Source organism: Carassius gibelio, chromosome B22 (assembly GCF_023724105.1).
Source record: "Carassius gibelio isolate Cgi1373 ecotype wild population from Czech Republic chromosome B22, carGib1.2-hapl.c, whole genome shotgun sequence".
Taxonomy (NCBI): domain Eukaryota; kingdom Metazoa; phylum Chordata; class Actinopteri; order Cypriniformes; family Cyprinidae; genus Carassius; species Carassius gibelio.
Genome location: NC_068417.1, coordinates 41896911 through 41901910, shown reverse-complemented (window position 1 = coordinate 41901910; position 5000 = coordinate 41896911). Strand labels below are relative to the sequence as shown.

The 5000-nt window shown below is 40.3% G+C and overlaps 10 non-coding genes across 10 annotated transcripts; all 10 read right to left on the bottom strand.

Moving 5' to 3' along the window:
- Positions 1 to 201: 201 nt before the first annotated feature.
- Positions 202 to 320, bottom strand: LOC127997738 (5S ribosomal RNA). Its single transcript, XR_008170599.1, has one exon. It is a non-coding gene; the product is annotated as a 5S ribosomal RNA (ribosomal RNA).
- A 367-nt stretch (positions 321 to 687) lies between these two features.
- On the bottom strand, positions 688 to 806 carry LOC128004254 (5S ribosomal RNA). The gene has a single exon (XR_008176948.1). It is a non-coding gene; the product is annotated as a 5S ribosomal RNA (ribosomal RNA).
- A 221-nt stretch (positions 807 to 1027) lies between these two features.
- LOC128002629 (5S ribosomal RNA) lies at positions 1028 to 1146 on the bottom strand. The gene has a single exon (XR_008175375.1). It is a non-coding gene; the product is annotated as a 5S ribosomal RNA (ribosomal RNA).
- A 365-nt stretch (positions 1147 to 1511) lies between these two features.
- LOC128003099 (5S ribosomal RNA) lies at positions 1512 to 1630 on the bottom strand. The gene has a single exon (XR_008175831.1). It is a non-coding gene; the product is annotated as a 5S ribosomal RNA (ribosomal RNA).
- Positions 1631 to 1851: 221 nt separating this feature from the next.
- LOC128000944 (5S ribosomal RNA) lies at positions 1852 to 1970 on the bottom strand. Its single transcript, XR_008173715.1, has one exon. It is a non-coding gene; the product is annotated as a 5S ribosomal RNA (ribosomal RNA).
- A 366-nt stretch (positions 1971 to 2336) lies between these two features.
- LOC128005728 (5S ribosomal RNA) lies at positions 2337 to 2455 on the bottom strand. The gene has a single exon (XR_008178365.1). It is a non-coding gene; the product is annotated as a 5S ribosomal RNA (ribosomal RNA).
- Positions 2456 to 2676: 221 nt separating this feature from the next.
- Positions 2677 to 2795, bottom strand: LOC127997737 (5S ribosomal RNA). Its single transcript, XR_008170598.1, has one exon. It is a non-coding gene; the product is annotated as a 5S ribosomal RNA (ribosomal RNA).
- Positions 2796 to 3428: 633 nt separating this feature from the next.
- On the bottom strand, positions 3429 to 3547 carry LOC128004481 (5S ribosomal RNA). Its single transcript, XR_008177170.1, has one exon. It is a non-coding gene; the product is annotated as a 5S ribosomal RNA (ribosomal RNA).
- A 221-nt stretch (positions 3548 to 3768) lies between these two features.
- On the bottom strand, positions 3769 to 3887 carry LOC127997736 (5S ribosomal RNA). The gene has a single exon (XR_008170597.1). It is a non-coding gene; the product is annotated as a 5S ribosomal RNA (ribosomal RNA).
- Positions 3888 to 4253: 366 nt separating this feature from the next.
- Positions 4254 to 4372, bottom strand: LOC128002727 (5S ribosomal RNA). The gene has a single exon (XR_008175468.1). It is a non-coding gene; the product is annotated as a 5S ribosomal RNA (ribosomal RNA).
- Between the last annotated feature and the right edge of the window lie 628 nt (positions 4373 to 5000).

The following is a 5000-nucleotide window of genomic DNA, read 5'->3' as shown; positions in this document are numbered from 1 at the left end:
GGCTATTTAAAGACCAGCCAATCTTATCGCCAGTACATTATATAAGTAAGAAAGAAAACCCAAAAGCTTAAAGCACCTGGTATTCCTAGGCAGTCTCTCATAAAAGTACTAACCAGACCTAAACCTGCTAAGATTCAGAGATCGGGCATTGACTCTATTTTTTGGCAAAATTATTAAAAACTAAGAGAAAAATGTCCAAAAAGCTTACAGCACCTGGTATTCCCAGGCGGTCTCCCATCCAAGTACTAACCAGGCCCAAACCTGCTTAGCTTCAGAGATCAGACGAGATCAGGCATAGCCAGGTTGGTATGGCCGTAAGCGAAGACTGCTGCAAAGAGAGGGCTATTTAAAGACCAGCCAATCTAATCGCCAGTACATTATATAAGTAGGAAAGAAAACCCAAAAGCTAAAAGCACCTGGTATTCCTAGGCAGTCTCTCATCAAAGTACTAACCAGACCTAAACCTGCTAAGATTCAGAGATCGGGCATTGAATCTTTTTTTTTTTTTTTTAATGAAAGATTATTATATAATTCGTGAAATTTTCCAAAAAGATTAAAGCACCTGGTATTCCCAGGCAGTCTCCCATCCATGTACTAACCAGGCCCAAACCTGCTAATATTCAGAGATCGGGCATTGACTCTATTTTTTGGCAAAATTATTAAAAACTAAGAGAAAAATGTCCAAAAAGCTTACAGCACCTGGTATTCCCAGGCGGTCTCCAATCCAAGTACTAACCAGGCCCAAACCTGCTTAGCTTCCGAGATCAGACGAGATCGGACATAGCCAGGTTGGTATGGCCGTAAGCGAAGTCTGCTGCAAAGAGAGGGCTATTTAAAGACCAGCCAATCTTATCGCCAGTACATTATATAAGTAGGAAAGAAAACCCAAAAGCTTAAAGCACCTGGTATTCCTAGGCAGTCTCTCATAAAAGTACTAACCAGACCTAAACCTGCTAAGATTCAGAGATTGGGCATTGACTCTATTTTTTGGCAAAATTATTAAAAACTAAGAGAAAAATGTCCAAAAAGTTTACAGCACCTGGTATTCCCAGGCGGTCTCCCATCCAAGTACTAACCAGGCCCAAACCTGCTTAGCTTCAGAGATCAGACGAGATCAGGCATAGCCAGGTTGGTATGGCCGTAAGCGAAGACTGCTGCAAAGAGAGGGCTATTTAAAGACCAGCCAATCTAATCGCCAGTACATTATATAAGTAGGAAAGAAAACCCAAAAGCTAAAAGCACCTGGTATTCCTAGGCAGTCTCTCATCAAAGTACTAACCAGACCTAAACCTGCTAAGATTCAGAGATCGGGCATTGAATCTTTTTTTTTTTTTTAATGAAAGATTATTATATAATTCGTGAAATTTTCCAAAAAGATTAAAGCACCTGGTATTCCCAGGCAGTCTCCCATCCATGTACTAACCAGGCCCAAACCTGCTAATATTCAGAGATCGGGCATTGACTCTATTTTTTGGCAAAATTATTATATACTAAGTGAAAAATGTCCAAAAAGCTTACAGCACCTGGAATTCCCAGGCGGTCTCCCATCCAAGTACTAACCAGGCCCAAACCTGCTTAGCTTCCGAGATCAGACAAGATCGGACATAGCCAGGTTGGTATGGCCGTAAGCGAAGTCTGCTGCAAAGAGAGGGCTATTTAAAGACCAGCCAATCTTATCGCCAGTACATTATATAAGTAGGAAAGAAAACCCAAAAGCTTAAAGCACCTGGTATTCCCAGGCAGTCTCTCATAAAAGTACTAACCAGACCTAAACCTGCTAAGATTCAGAGATCGGGCATTGACTCTATTTTTTGGCAAAATTATTAAAAACTAAGAGAAAAATGTCCAAAAAGCTTACAACACCTGGTATTCCCAGGCGGTCTCCCATCCAAGTACTAACCAGGCCCAAACCTGCTTAGCTTCAGAGATCAGACGAGATCAGGCATAGCCAGGTTGGTATGGCCGTAAGCGAAGACTGCTGCAAAGAGAGGGCTATTTAAAGACCAGCCAATCTAATCGCCAGTACATTATATAAGTAGGAAAGAAAACCCAAAAGCTAAAAGCACCTGGTATTCCTAGGCAGTCTCTCATCAAAGTACTAACCAGACCTAAACCTGCTAAGATTCAGAGATCGGGCATTGAATCTTTTTTTTTTTTTTTAATGAAAGATTATTATATAATTCGTGAAATTTTCCAAAAAGATTAAAGCACCTGGTATTCCCAGGCAGTCTCCCATCCATGTACTAACCAGGCCCAAACCTGCTAATATTCAGAGATCGGGCATTGACTATATTTTTTGGCAAAATTATTATATACTAAGTGAAAAATGTCCAAAAAGCTTACAGCACCTGGTATACCCAGGCGGGCTCCCATCCAAGTACTAACCAGGCCCAAACCTGCTTAGCTTCCTAGATCAGACGAGATCGGGCATAGCCAGGTTGGTATGGCCGTAAGCGAAGTCTGCTGCAAAGAGAGGGCTATTTAAAGAACAGCCAATCTTATCGCCAGTACATTATATAAGTAGGAAAGAAAACCCAAAAGCTTAAAGCACCTGGTATTCCTAGGCAGTCTCTCATAAAAGTACTAACCAGACCTAAACCTGCTAAGATTCAGAGATCGGGCATTGACTCTATTTTTTGGCAAAATTATTAAAAACTAAGAGAAAAATGTCCAAAAAGCTTACAGCACCTGGTATTCCCAGGCGGTCTCCCATCCAAGTACTAACCAGGCCCAAACCTGCTTAGCTTCAGAGATCAGACGAGATCAGGCATAGCCAGGTTGGTATGGCCGTAAGCGAAGACTGCTGCAAAGAGAGGGCTATTTAAAGACCAGCCAATCTAATCGCCAGTACATTATATAAGTAGGAAAGAAAACCCAAAAGCTAAAAGCACCTGGTATTCCTAGGCAGTCTCTCATCAAAGTACTAACCAGACCTAAACCTGCTAAGATTCAGAGATCGGGCATTGAATCTTTTTTTTTTTTTTTAATGAAAGATTATTATATAATTCGTGAAATTTTCCAAAAAGATTAAAGCACCTGGTATTCCCAGGCAGTCTCCCATCCATGTACTAACCAGGCCCAAACCTGCTAATATTCAGAGATCGGGCATTGACTCTATTTTTTGGCAAAATTATTATATACTAAGTGAAAAATGTCCAAAAAGCTTACAGCACCTGGTATTCAATCAATCAATCAATCACCTTTATTTATATAGTGCTTTAAACAAAATACATTGCGTCAAAGCACTGAACAACATTCATTAGGAAAACAGTGTCTCAATAATGCAAAATTATAATTAAAGGCAGTATATTCCCAGGCAGTCTCCCATCCATGTACTAAACAGGCCCAAACCTGCTAATATTCAGAGATCAGGCACTGACTCTATTTTTTGGCAAAATTATTATATACTAAGTGAAAAATGTCCAAAAAGCTTACAGCACCTGGAATTCCCAGGCGGTCTCCCATCCAAGTACTAACCAGGCCCAAACCTGCTTAGCTTCCGAGATCAGACAAGATCAGACATAGCCAGGTTGGTATGGCCGTAAGCGAAGTCTGCTGCAAAGAGAGGGCTATTTAAAGACCAGCCAATCTTATCGCCAGTACATTATATAAGTAGGAAAGAAAACCCAAAAGCTTAAAGCACCTGGTATTCCTAGGCAGTCTCTCATAAAAGTACTAACCAGACCTAAACCTGCTAAGATTCAGAGATCGGGCATTGACTCTATTTTTTGGCAAAATTATTAAAAACTAAGAGAAAAATGTCCAAAAAGCTTACAGCACCTGGTATTCCCAGGCGGTCTCCCATCCAAGTACTAACCAGGCCCAAACCTGCTTAGCTTCAGAGATCAGACGAGATCAGGCATAGCCAGGTTGGTATGGCCGTAAGCGAAGACTGCTGCAAAGAGAGGGCTATTTAAAGACCAGCCAATCTAATCGCCAGTACATTATATAAGTAGGAAAGAAAACCCAAAAGCTAAAAGCACCTGGTATTCCTAGGCAGTCTCTCATCAAAGTACTAACCAGACCTAAACCTGCTAAGATTCAGAGATCGGGCATTGAATCTTTTTTTTTTTGTTTAATGAAAGATTATTATATAATTCGTGAAATTTTCCAAAAAGATTAAAGCACCTGGTATTCCCAGGCAGTCTCCCATCCATGTACTAACCAGGCCCAAACCTGCTAATATTCAGAGATCGGGCATTGACTCTATTTTTTGGCAAAATTATTATATACTAAGTGAAAAATGTCCAAAAAGCTTACAGCACCTGGTATACCCAGGCGGGCTCCCATCCAAGTACTAACCAGGCCCAAACCTGCTTAGCTTCCGAGATCAGACGAGATCGGGCATAGCCAGGTTGGTATGGCCGTAAGCGAAGTCTGCTGCAAAGAGAGGGCTATTTAAAGAACAGCCAATCTTATCGCCAGTACATTATATAAGTAGGAAAGAAAACCCAAAAGCTTAAAGCACCTGGTATTCCTAGGCAGTCTCTCATCAAAGTACTAACCAGACCCAAACCTGCTAAGATTCAGAGATCGGGCATTGACTCTTTTTTTTTTTTTTTTAATGAAAGATTATTATATAATTCGTGAAATTTTCCAAAAAGATTAAAGCACCTGGTATTCCCAGGCTGTCTCCCATCCATGTACTAACCAGGCCCAAACCTGCAAATATTCAGAGATCGGGCATTGACTTTTTTTTTGGCAAAATTATTATATACTAAGTGAAAAATGTCCAAAAAGCTTACAGCACCTGGTATTCAATCAATCAATCAATCACCTTTATTTATATAGTGCTTTAAACAAAATACATTGCGTCAAAGCACTGAACAACATTCATTAGGAAAACAGTGTCTCAATAATGCAAAATTATAATTAAAGGCAGTATATTCCCAGGCAGTCTCCCATCCATGTACTAAACAGGCCCAAACCTGCTAATATTCAGAGATCAGGCACTGACTCTATTTTTTGGCAAAATTATTATATACTAAGTGAAAAATGTC